This window comes from Hyla sarda, chromosome 1 (assembly GCF_029499605.1).
Source record: "Hyla sarda isolate aHylSar1 chromosome 1, aHylSar1.hap1, whole genome shotgun sequence".
Classification (NCBI taxonomy): domain Eukaryota; kingdom Metazoa; phylum Chordata; class Amphibia; order Anura; family Hylidae; genus Hyla; species Hyla sarda.
In genome coordinates, this window is record NC_079189.1 from 126,942,509 (window position 1) to 126,956,251 (window position 13,743).

Sequence of the window (13,743 nt, forward strand, 5' to 3'; positions counted from 1 at the left end):
GAGATTTTTGCCCTGCGATTTTTGTGGCATAAAAACGCCAGAAAAAACACCAGAAAAACTGCCAGTTTTTCCCTGCATTTTGGCGTTTTTACCTTTGTGTGGAATTTGCCGTTTTTGGCCCCCTTTGCGGGTTTTTTTTCAAAATAGTTGGGTACAAAAAAAAAAAAAGGATGCAGTAGGGATGCAAAAATGTATTTAACTAAATGTTTATTTTTTATAACAAAATGTTTATAAATTTTTTTATAAAGTGTGTGTGTGTTTAACTTTTTTTTCCCCACATTTTTTATGTAGTACTACTACTCCCAGCATGGAACAAGACTGTTCCATGATGGGAGTAGTAGTACCTGTACTATAGACATATCGCCCCGGGTGTCAGTCTGACACCCGATGTGATCGTCCATAATATAGCAGAGATGTGGCTCTATACAGCGCACACATCTCTGCACTATTCACATCACTGGCCATTCATATTTTAACACCCAGAGCTGTTATTGGCCGGATGGTTGCAGCCAATCACAGCTCGGAGGAAAATCTGCTATAGACCGGACGGTCACATCGGGTGTCAGTAGTGACCCCCACTGTGATGTGTCCTTAAGTAGGTACTACCACTCCCAACATGGAGCACACTCTGCTCCATGCTGGGAGCTGTAGTACCTGCATTAATAGACAGATCGCAGTGAGTGTAATTTCTGACACCTGCTGTGATCTGTCTATTAATGCAGGTACTACCGCTCCCAGCATGAGGCAGAGTGTGCTCCATGTTGGGAGTAGTAGTACTTGTAGTTAAGGAAAGATCACTGCGGGTATCACTCCTGACACCCGCTGTGATCCTCCGGTATAATGTATGAAAATACAGCCTCTGAGCCCGAAATTGCTGAAAAACGCCAAAAGGATAAAAAAAAAAAAAAAAAAAAAAAAGCCAAACTGAAAAACGCCAAGTGAATCTGGCATTTTGCAGTTTAACATTGACTTGCAGCTAACATCTGGATGCGGCATTTTTTCACTGAAAAAATGCTGTGCGGGAAAATTGGTGTTTTTGACAGCGTTTTTGCTAAAAAAAAAACCTCTGTGGAGTTCCAGCATATTAGATACATAATCATGCCACATAAACTAGGTTCTAAATCACATTTAAAACATATCTATTTAATGTTGTCATCATTTGGTAAATGTTTTTTTTACTTTTTTAAGATGTTACAAGGATTAGAAACTTAGCAGAAAATTATCAGGTTTTCATGATTCTGCTGGTAACGTAGCAGTTATTATTAGATCAAAGTCATTGTTATGTTACCCCAATTCTGCAGTTTTTAGCAATATTTTTAGTGTAGCCCTGGTAGGCTGCTTGACAAACATGCATCAGAAATAAAGGGGCACCTTTTGCATATTAGTTTTATAAGCTTGTTTTCAGGCACCATATTGGGTTTGCAAAGAAGATGAGGTGCCAAAGATAAGAAACACCCCAAAAAGACCCCATTTTAGAAAATGAACTTCACAAATGTTTTACAAAATTTATTTAACCTGTTTAACCAGGTACATGTACCTGATGGAAATAAACTGTCACAATGCCGCCACACACTGTGACAGTTTATTAAGCTCGGCTGTGCTGTACAGTCGGGCCTCCCTGAAGCCAGCCAGGGACCAATCGCAGCGGCCCCCGGACGGCGATCGCTCCTATTGGTTCGTCAGTGCAGACGGACCAAAAACAGGGATCTGACAGGGGTCTCCTCCTTCCCCTCTCCTTCGTTGAAGTGATCGGTGGTGAACAATCGGTGGTGAAGCGATCGGTGGTGAGGGGGGCCCCGTCTGGGGAGGCCACCCACAGCACTAAGGACTGACAGTGGCCTCCGTTGTCATGGCAACAGATCAGTCTTTACCTAAGGTTGAGACTGATCTATCCTATCTCTACTACAGACATAGGCATAATTCAATGGAGTACAGATGTGTACTCCATTGAATATGTATAATAGTAAAAAAAAATTTAAAAAAATATAAAAAAAAGGTGAATGTGAAAAAAGTGAAAAGTAAATAAAAAAGTTAAAAAAAATTTAAATGTTAAAAAAAACTAATTGAAAAATGTAATAAACTAAATAAAAAAAACGTGAAAAAATTATAAAATAAATGATATATATATATATATATATATATATATATATATATATATATATATAAAATACACCCCAAAACACACCCAAAAATACTCCACCCAAAAATGTCAACATGTCCCGCAATAAAAGAGTGCTCACACAATTGCGTCAGTGAAAAAAAGTTATGGCTCACAGAATACGGCGACTTACAAACGTGATTTTTATTACAAAAATAGCTTTTATGCTATAAATGAACTAAAATAAAATAAAAAATATAGAAATTTGGTATCGCCATAACCGTATCAACCTGCAGAGTAACATAAACACATCAATTATACCGCATGACGTACGACCTAAATGTTTTTTTTATAAAAACAACCGCAGAAAAAAATTAAAAACGCTCAGAGTGTCACATGTACCCCATAATGGTACCAATGAAAACGTCAAATTGTCTCCCAAAAGTATTTTTGAACCCCAAGGCCTCTGCGACTTTATATGATGCCAACAAAATATCCTAAACTAAAAGGACTCCCCAAAATCCACACAGCTCGCCTTCATGTCTGATGCCTGTGTGAGAGACACGTAGCGCATAAAGGCCACATATGGGATATTTCTAAATATGTCAGAATTCAGGGAATACATCTTTATTTGTAACAACACCTTCAAAAAGAGGTACCTTGGCACTGCATCCATAGGAGGTTTGCACCGAATGCAACGAATTACAGCAGTCCCGTAAAAGCCAGCAAAAGCCAGCTGCTCACAAAAAAGGCAGTCCATAACATTTAAAATCCATAACAGAAGAGGAATTGGAGCACTCACCCGGTAAGACGTTAATCACAGGAGCTTTATTGAAAATTCAGATGCAGGGGAGCGGACATATAGGGGGGAATGAATGGGCGACGGTCTGTTATCGTGCTGTCTGCGCTTCGTCAGGCCCCTAGTAGTTTCACATACAGGTGTGCTATTTAACAAGGGAAGTGACATAAACCAACCCACAATCCCAGGTGAACTACAAAGTTAAAATAAACAATTAAAATCACACCTAAATGCAAAGTATGAACAAACAGCAAAGATGCTACTACTAATATATACTCATTTATGACATTTTTCATTTCTGTCATTAAGCCCTAATGCGTTAGTGGCTCCCAATCTTGAAATCCAACGGGATTCTTTTTTGAGCAGTAGTAGGTGTCTATCGCCTTGTCCTACCGGATCTACTTTCTCTATCCCTGCAAATTTCAAAGACCCCAGAAAAAGTCTGATTACCTCACCACCGAATCAGATTCAAGTAATTCTGATGAGACGCAGAGGTCTGATCCACACCCTTCTTCCTCAAATGCAATTCCAGAGATCCCTTTAGGAGGAAAACCAGACGGGGTGGTAGGCGGAGGAGATCTGCCACAAAGAAAGAAGAGGAAGAACGTGACATGGCGCCGATAATTTCGGACCATTTGGTGGTAAATTTGACAGATATTGAACTAAGTGAACCATGTCTTGCTGCCCTTAACAAAGGACTGAACTTTGGGCTATCTGAACCCTTTAAATTCCACCTGTTTGAGGAGGACTTTAATAGAGGAATAAGGAAATTGAATCTAAAAATTTTTTTTGCAGCATCAAAAAATAATAAAAATTCTGAAACACTAGTGAAAAAAGAGGGTGAACAACAGTGTACTATTGGGCCTTTGGAGCTGAGTCCAGTTTTAGATTTTGATGAAACAGATATTAGGAATCTATCTATCTTAATGGATTTAGGAAGTAACCCTATAGAGACATCAGTTGAGCGAGATGAGGAAAAAGTTTTTTGGGGAGGCAATCCCTCGAATTTTAATCCCCAGCAAACACCGGGAGGAGTAATAGACCTCTTTCAGAAAGCGGTCTATAGAGATGTTAGGTCTTTACTGTATCCACAGCCGGTACCTAACATCTCCTGTGAAAAAAAGAAAGCCCTAGACCAGTTAGCAAGGAGAGATGATGTGCTCATCTCTAAGGCGGATAAAGGTGGGGCCATAGTTTTATGGAAAAAAGAGGATTACTTACAGGAAGAAAATAAACAGTTGAATGATGAGCTTACCTATGAAAAACTTGTTAATAATCCCACAGGCAAGATCATTATAATCTTAGATCCTTTCTGCTCAGGTATGTGGAGAGAGGGATCTTAGAGGAAAAAACTGCCGAAAAACTCCCAAGAATGCATACTGAGAAAAGAGATGACAAAAAAAACAGCAGTGCTCATCCAAAAATGAATGTAGATATAGACAAAAATATAACTCCAATGGACTCACCTGGCGTGGTGGAGGGACACCAATAAAAATTGGTTGACTCTCCACAACACCTAGGGCCAAGTAGGTATACACATTGAACGCCTGGTTCCTCTTATTCAAGATCCCTGACGATAGGGAGGGCGCAGCTCCAATTCCCCGGAAGGTAGTGTCCACCCTGGCTCGATACATAAAACAAAACAAAGAAAAAGAGGGTGCTTGCACTCAGGAACCAAGACTCAGTATAAAGTGGGGAAGTAAATAAACCTGAATCAACTCACTACTCCGTGGGGGAACCAAAAGATGGTATAATAATACCCCCCTCCACGTCCGCTTGATGCAGGCTCCCAAATGGCATTCACGAAATCCAGATGATGAAAATGCTTCATATAGGACCACTGGAGGCGTGCGTAACAAATAGTGATTTATTCTAATATGGTGCTAAAATCATGGCAACGCGTTTCTGGGAGATGTAGCGGCACCCCCCTTCATCAGGCTATACCCCAGAAACGCGTTGCCATGATTTTTGCACCATTGGATTTCGTGAATGCTATTTGGGAGCCTGCATCAAGCGGAAGTGGAGGGGGTACCCTTATACCATCTTTTGGTCCCCCCACGGAGTAGTGAGTTGATTCAGGTTTATTTACTTCCCCACTTTATACTGAGTCTTGGTTCATGAGCGCATGCACCCTCTTTTTCTTTGTTTTGTTTGAAGAATGCATACTGGTATAGGCTTCCGAAAATTCATAAGGGCCGAATCCCTCCTCCCGGTTGCCCCATTATAGCAGGAATAGGATGCCCCACAGCTTTCCTCTCTAGTTATGTAGATTGGCTAATTAACCCCTTGCTGCAACATATTCCCACCTACCTCCAAGACACGGGGGACTTAATTGTGGCTTTAGAAGGGTATGGATGGCAGAGCAATTTCACCCTTGCTTCCATTGACGTGGAAAGCCTCTATACCCACATCCCATTGGATGCGGGTATAGAGGCTATAAAACAGTTCTTGTCCAACACTAATCACTCAGAAGGGTTAATTAATTTTATCCTGGAAGTGGTCCATTTTATTCTTTCAAATAAAGTCTTTAAATTCGAAAAAAGCTGGTACAGGCAGAAGAATGGTACCGCAATGGGTATACCGATTTCATGTGCGTTTGCAAATATTTTAAATACATTTTTTCATCCCATAATCCGTACATTAAGTTAATTAGCACAATATGGCTTTATGTGGATGACATATTCGTCTTCTGGAACGATACCTGTGACCAGTTTAATGATTTTGTAAAGTATTTTAATGATTCCAATGACGTTAATATGTCATTTACATCCAATTTTGGACAAAATTCCCTTGAATTCTTATATGTAAAAATTTACATAAAAAATGGTAACCTAGTCACGTCAGGTTTTAGGAAGCCAACTTCCAGGAATGCACTGCTGCACTATAACTCCTCTCATCCTGTCCATACCAAAAATAATATTCCCTATAGTCAAATAATCAGGTTGAAGAGAATAAATAATTGTAATGAGTTATATGAGCAGCAAGTTGCAGACCTGGAACAAAGATTCGTTGATCGGGGATACCCTGTACGAGTTATCAAAGAAGCTAAAGAAAAAGCCAGTAAGGTTAAAAGAGAGAGTCTACTGAGAAATAAATGTAAAGAAAAATCAAACCGTATATCTTTCTCTTTCAATAATACGCCAATGAATAATTGTATCAAGAAAGCAATTGAAAAGAATTGGTTTATGTTGCAGCAAGATGAGGATTTGAACAACAACAAAAAACGTGGTCTCAAATGGCTGGAGGTGCTCAACCCCAAATGCAGTTGTGCATTTATACTGGGGGAGCAGATCCTGCCCTTGTAGTCTGTTGCTAGGGGTGATCCCCAGCATAAAAATGCATACAATGGAGGATGCCTGCAGTGGACTACAAGCGCCACAATAGAATCCTACACCAGATAAACGGTGTGGATGTGTAACAATTAGAATAATACAATACAGGAATATGGGTGCACTACTGTGTTAGATGTATACAATGACATTGGCTATCCCTCAACACTGATGTTAAAATTGAGACATTCGCCAGTATATCCTTATATGAAGGACATACCAGAGCCCGCACACCAACGCCAAGGTTTTTCAAATGGCACGGGACCTAACGCTAACCTACTTGTGCCTGATAAGCAAAAACCAGGGGCCAATGGGCAATTACAGCAGCATTAGGCCGACATGCAGCCTGCTCCCAGTTCCAGCGTGACTGAGCACACATACAATGGGAGGAGGGAGAGACAGGCTACAAGCCCCACCTAAGTTGGCTGATATAGGTGCATGGCCTCACATGTGCAACCTTAATGCTGCCTGGAAAATGTTCAAGGCGCATTACATATGGAGTTTACACACCTCCAAGTATAAATTTTAAACAACAACAAAAAACGTGGTCTCAAATGGCTGGAGGTGCTCAACCCCAAATGCAGTTGTGCATTTATACTGGGGGAGCAGATCCTGCCCTTGTAGTTCATTGCTAGGGGCGATCCCCAGCATAGAAATGCATACAATGGAGGATGCCTGCAGTGGACTACAAGTGCCACAATAGACTCCTGCACCAGATAAATGGTTTGGATGTGTAACAATTAGAATAATACAATACAGAAATTTAGGTGCACTACTGTGGTAGTTGGTGTGCGGGCTCTGGTATGTCCTTCATCTAAGGATATACTGGCGAATGTCTCAATTTTAACATCAGTGTTGAGGGATAGCCAATGTCATTGTATACATCTACCACAGTATTGTAAGATGAGGATTTGGCAGCAGCCACGATTGAAAAGCCGATTGTCACCTACAAGAGGAGCAAAACCATTCATCAATATTTGAAGCAACAAAATAAAACCTTTCAATATAAAAACAAAAAAACACATTGGCTGTCTGAACACTAGCCTTTGCTGCAATTATCCCTGCGGTTCTTGCTCCTTTTGCGGTCACAATTCAGGCGCTAAGTCCTTAACTCTAGGAGGCTATCATATACATATACAGCAGTTAATTACTTGCAGGACGAAATTTGTCATATATGCGATTTATTGTGAATGTGGATTTTTTTATATTGGCAAAACGATCCGCCCCCTGTTCCATAGGATCAGAGAACATCTCCGGTCCATTGGAACAGGGATAGGATCTACTAGGCTCATTACTCACGTGAGAGAATTCCATTCAAGCGATCTGAAGTCTTTGAAATTTGCAGGGATAGAGAAAGTAGATCCGGTAGGACAAGGCAATAGACACCTACTACTGCTCAAAAAAGAATCCCGTTGGATTTCAAGATTGGGAGCCACTAACGCAGTAGGGCTTAATGACAGAAATGAAAAATGTCATAAATGAGTATATATTAGTAGTAGCATCTTTGCTGTTTGTTCATACTTTGCATTTAGGTGTGATTTTAATTGTTTATTTTAACTTTGTAGTTCACCTGGGATTGTGGGTTGGTTTACGTCACTTCCCTTGTTAAATAGCACACCTGTATGTGAAACTACTAGTACTACTACTACTACTTTCATAAGTAAAAGTTATTACCAAATAAGTGGACGCATGTCAGATTTAGAAAATTTGTCTTGGTCATTAAGGTCAAAACAGGGTGTTGAGTAAAGGGGTAAATTAGGCTTGTAAAAATGTGAGTTTCCCCATTAAAAACTAGTTTTCACTGTACGAAGGCATTCAGTAAATATTCTAGTTTGTACAAAGGTGTTCCGTAAATTCTAGCTTGAGCAAAGGCGTTTAGTAAAAACTGTTTTTTCAACAAAGGAGTTTAGTAAAACCTGGTTTTAAATGGGTACTCCGGCGCTAAGACATCTTATCCCCGTTAGAATGAGTCCCCGGAGCGTGTTCGCTCCGGGTCTGATTACTGGAGATCACAGGGACAGAGCGTTGTGACATCATGGCTCCTCCCCCGTGTGATGTCACGCTCCGCCCCATCAATGCAAGCCAAAGGGAGGGGGCCTTTAACTACGAAAAAGCAGCCGATTCTAGTAGTCACTTCTAGTTTTCACAAAGGCATTTAGTCAAAACTAGTTTTCACTTGGGAAAACCAGTTTAACTAAAAACTACTTTTAACAGTCACTGCTATACTGAACTAATCCCTAAAACTAAACTGGCACTGAGACCTCTAGGGAAAAAAAATCCACAAATTGTAGCACTACTAATACTATAAAATGTCACAAATCAGTGACTAATCACTAGTACTATATATGTATTTACTTATTTAATAAAAAAAATTATTACACTTTTTTTTTTTTTTTTTACCTTTACCCCTTAAAAAAAATTATTGTGCGACAAAATTGAAGAAAAAACAACACTTTATAACTTTTGGGGGTTTCCGTTTCTACGCAGTAAATTTTTCGGTAAAAAGTACACCTTATCTTTATTCTATAGGTCCATAAGATTAAAATGATACCCTACTGATATAGGTATATAGGTTTGATTTTGTCTTACTTCTGGAAAAAATCCTAACTACATGCAGGAAAATGTATACGTATAAAATTGTCATCTTCTTGCCATGATCTGAAGTTTTTAGCCGTACCATTTTTGTATTGATCGGACTTTTTGATCGCTTTTTATTCATTTTTTCATGATATAAAAAGTTACCAAAAATACACTATTTAGGACTTTATGGGGATTTTTTAGTACGCCATTGACCGTGCGGTTTAATTAACGATATATTTTTAGAATTCGGACATTTGGTGATACCACATATGTTTATTTTTATTTTTATTTACACAGTTCTTTTTATTTACACAGTTTTTTTTTTTTGCAAAAGGGGGTGTTTCAAACTTTTAATAAAGAAGGGGTTAAATTATCTTTATTCACTTTTTTTTTCACTTTTTTTTTTTTGCAATGTTATAGCTCCCATAGGGGGCTATAACACTGCACATACTGATCTTTTACATTGATCAATGGTTTCTCTTAGGAAACCATTGATCAATGATTCTGCCGCTTGACTGCTCATATCTGGGACTCAGGCACTGAGCAGTCATTCGGGGATCGGACAACAGAAGGCAGGTAAGGGGACCTTTCTGCGGTCCTACAGCTGTTCAGGATGCCGCGATTTCACCGCGGAGATCCTGAACAGCTCCCTGAGCCAACCGGCATTGGTTTACTTTCACTTAAGATGCTGCGTTCAACTTTGAACGCCACATCTAAAGGGTTAATAGCGTTCGGCACCGTGATCAGTGCCATGCGCTATTAGCCACGGGTCCTGGCCATTGTTAGAGGCCGGGCCCGACCCGCTATGACACGGGGCCACGCCGAGCCCCGCGTTATAATAAGGGAGAGGACTCAGGATGTACCGGTAAGTCCTTGGTCCTTAAGGGGTTAAGGACCAAGCCCATTTTGGCCTTAAAGGGGTACGCCGCCCCTAGACATCTTATCCCCTATCCAAAGGATAGGGGATAGGATGTCAGATCGCCGTGGTCCCGCTGCTGGGGAGCCCCAGGATCCCCGAATCCCGCTGCGGCACCGCGCTGTCATTGCTGCACAGAGCAAGTTTGCTCTGTGCGTAATGACGGGCGATACAGGGGATGGAGCAGCGTGATGTCAGGGCTCCGCCCCTCGTGACATCACGGCCCGCCCCCTTAATACATGTCTATGGCAGGGGCGTGAAGACCGCCACACTCCCTCCCATAGACTTGTATTGAGGGGGGCGGACCATGACATCACGAGGGGCGGAGCCGTGATGTAACGATGCTCCGGCCCCTGTACTGCCCGTCATTACATGCAGAGCGAAATCGCTCTGTGCAGTAATGACAGAGGGGTGCCACAGCGGCAATCCCGGGGGTCTCCAGCAGCGGGACCGCAGCGATCTGACATCTTTATAAAATTTTAAAGAAAACCGAAATTTTACTAATTTTCGAAGGTTTCGTTTTCCCGCCGTACAAATTATGGTAAAAATTACCTGTTTTCTTTATTCTGTGGGTCAATACTATTAAAATTATACCCATGATTATATACTTTTTTATTATTGTACCCTTAAAAAAAACTCAAACTTTTTTACAAAATGAGTGCGTTTAAAATCCCTCTATTTTGACAAGCTATAACTTTTTCACTTTTTCGTATATACGGTGGTAAGGGGGCAAATTTTTGGCACTGTGATCTTTACTTTTTAATGATACCACATTTGCATTTATAAAACTTTTCATACATTTTTTATTAATTTTTTTGGAATATAATGTGACAAAGAAGCAGCAATTTTTTACATTTATTAAAAACATTTACGCCGTTCACCATACGGGATAATTAACATTATATTTTAATAGTTTAGACACTTGGTCATTTACACATGCGGCGATACCAAATATGTTTATTAAATTAATTATTTTTTACGCTTTCTGGGGGTAAAATGGAAAAAAGGTGTTTTACCTTTTTATTGGGGAGGGAATTTTTCAAATTTTTTTCATAATATTTTTACACTTTAATAGTCCCCATAGGGGACTATTTATAGCAATCCTTTGATTGCTCATACTGTTCAGTGATATGCATAGGGCATAGCACTGATCAGTATTATCGGTGATCTTCTGCTCTGGTCTGCTCGATCTCAGACCAGAGCAGAAGACACATGGAGATGGATAGAGGCAGATGAGGGGACCTCCGTCTGCCATTACAGATGATCGGATCCCCGCAGCAGCGATGAATGCGATCCAAGCATCCATATTAAGTGCCGTAGTGCCGCAAATGCCATGATCTATATTGATCACAGCATCGGAGGGGTTAATGGCAGACATCAGCATCAGCTGATAGCAGCCGGGACCTGCTGTGCATGACGCGAGCATTGGTCCAATGCTCGCAGTCATGTTCATGATGTAAATGTACGTCATGGTACGTTAAGTACCAACGCACCATGACATACATTTATGTCCGATGTCGTTAAGGAGTTAACGAAGAATAGAAAACTGCAAACTGTAGCGCCACTAGGAACGAAAAAACACTAGTGAACTCTGACTGCTGTCACGATTCAGTGACAAACAACTGCTACTGCAATGTTGTAAATATTCTTAGACATATATACAGGACCGCCATCAGGGGGGTACAGCCAGTACCCCAGTAAGGGGCCCAGACTCCCAGGTGACCCGGGCCAACCGCTGCACCCCCCTGCAGTAGCCCCAGCACAGAAGCAGAAGACTGCTGTTTAAACAGCAGTCTTCTGCTTCCACTGGCAGCTGCCACCCAATACTTATTGCCATAAACAGATTTGTAAATTACTTCTATTAAAAAATCTTAATTCTTTCAATAATTATCAGCTGCTGAAGTTGAGTTGTTTTGTCTGGCAACAGTGCTCTCTGCTGACATCTCTGCTTGTCTCTGGAACTGCACAGAGTAGAAGAGGTTTGCTATTGGTATGTGCTTCTAAGCTGGGTGGTTCATCAGAGAGCACTTAGACAGAAAAGAACAACTCAACTTCAGCAGCTCATAAGTACTGAAAGGATTAAGATTTTTTAATAGAAGTAATTTACAAATCTGTTTAACTTTCTGGAGCCAGTTGATATCTATAAAAAAGAAGTTTTCTTCCTGGATAACCCCTTTAAACAGATTTGTAAACTACTTCTATTAAAAAATCTTAATCCTTCCAGTACTTATTAGCTGCTGAATACTACAGAGGAAATTATATTCTTTTTGGAACACAGAGCTCTCTGCTGACATCACAAGCACAGTGCTCTCTGCTGACATCTCTGTCCATTTTAAGAACTGTCCAGAGTAGGAGAAAATCCCCATAGCAAACATATGCTGCTCTGGACAGTTCCTAAAATGGACATAGATGTCAGCAGAGAGCACTGTGCTCATGATGTCAGCAGAGAGCACTGTGTTCCAAAAAGAAAAGAATTTCCTCTGTAGTATTCAGCAACTGATAAGACAGGAAGGATTAAGATTTTTTAATAGAAGTAATTTACAAATCTGTTTCACTTTCTGGCACCAGTTCTGACACAAGTTTTCCACCGGAGTACCCTTTAACTGCCAAACATCGGACTGTGTATGGGATGGCAGAGGACCGTCATTACCATGTGATTGGTCACATGGGTGGGAGGAGCTTGATTGCTGTGCTGTGGAGGCATAGGAAGAAGTTCCTGTATAGGAGAATGTGTATCATGAGAAGGTAACCTATGGTACATACGCACACACACACACACACACACACACTCAGATATAGATATACACGGCAGTGGTCACACAAATTACTATATCTGTATTTTCCTAACAGGGTGCCTCCAGCTGTTGCATAACTACAATTCCCAGCATGCCTCAAGAGCTGATGGCTGTCTGGGCATACTGGGAGTTGTAGTTTTGCAAGAGCTGGAGATACATTGGGTGGAAATAAAGTGGCAAACGGTTCAGGGGGGTGGGCAAATGATATAGCACGGGCGGGGGGGGGGGGGGGGTGAAATGGCACAGGGGTTTGATCAAGGGGGGAAGATTAATGTGCACAGGGGGTAGCAGCCCAATTTGTAATGCTGATACTGGTATCATGTTGTACGTCGTAGGCGGTACTGTGAGGGGTGTCCAGGGGCCCAGACCTTGAGCTGTGCAAGGGACCCCAAAATTTCTGATGGCAGCCCTGTGTGTGTGTGTGTGTGTGTATATATATATATATATATATATATATATATATATATATATATTTGAAGAAAAAAAAACTATGTCAAACTGTGAGAGGGACTAGGAAAAATTTTAGAATGGTGGTTTGGAGGTGTGATTATAATTAGATAGCCTAAGGGTCTAGCATAAGCAATGTTCACACAAGCAATGTTCGCATAGAAAATTTACGTGTGGACATTGCCCTGACTATAGAGCACCAGCAGAACATGCCGATGCTAAGACCGCTTGGAAATGACAGCAATGCATCTCCATATCGTAATCGGAATTTCCGCAGAAAAAACAGCTGCTACTAAAATTCCACTGTGTGCACAGCACAGCAGAATCCCATTGATATCATGCTGGTGTAAAAATCTATGTGCAGGATTCTGTGGAATTCAGCACAGAAATTCCATAGTCTGAACATACCCTTCGTCTGGATTGTCATTAGTTTTTTTGTTTAGTTTTTTTTTAACAACCAAGAAGACGCCACAAATGCCACACTGCCTTTTTTGGTGAAAAAACGCAGTGACCAGATGTTAGCTGCAAGTCAATAGGGATTTCTGAAACGCCATACTCACTAAGCCTTTTTGTTTTTGGGGTTTTTCTGCGTTTTTGGGCTCGATTTTCAAAATCACAGCATGTTGAGACTGTGGTGTTTTTTTTTCTATGAAATCTTGGCGCTTCTCTCTCATAGAAGTCTGATAGGACAGGAGTGAGCACAGAGAAGTACTAGTCCCACCCTCACTTACTGAACTTACATGCTTGTTATATTACTTGTATACTCTTGTTTCACCCAC

The 13,743-nt window shown here is 40.8% G+C and overlaps 1 protein-coding gene across 2 annotated transcripts in view; it reads left to right on the top strand.

The window, feature by feature from the left end:
• The window catches only part of DDX60 (DExD/H-box helicase 60), a 222,710-nt gene that overhangs the window by 121,898 nt on the left and 87,069 nt on the right, over positions 1-13,743 (top strand). The gene's annotated exons all lie outside the window — the stretch shown is intronic.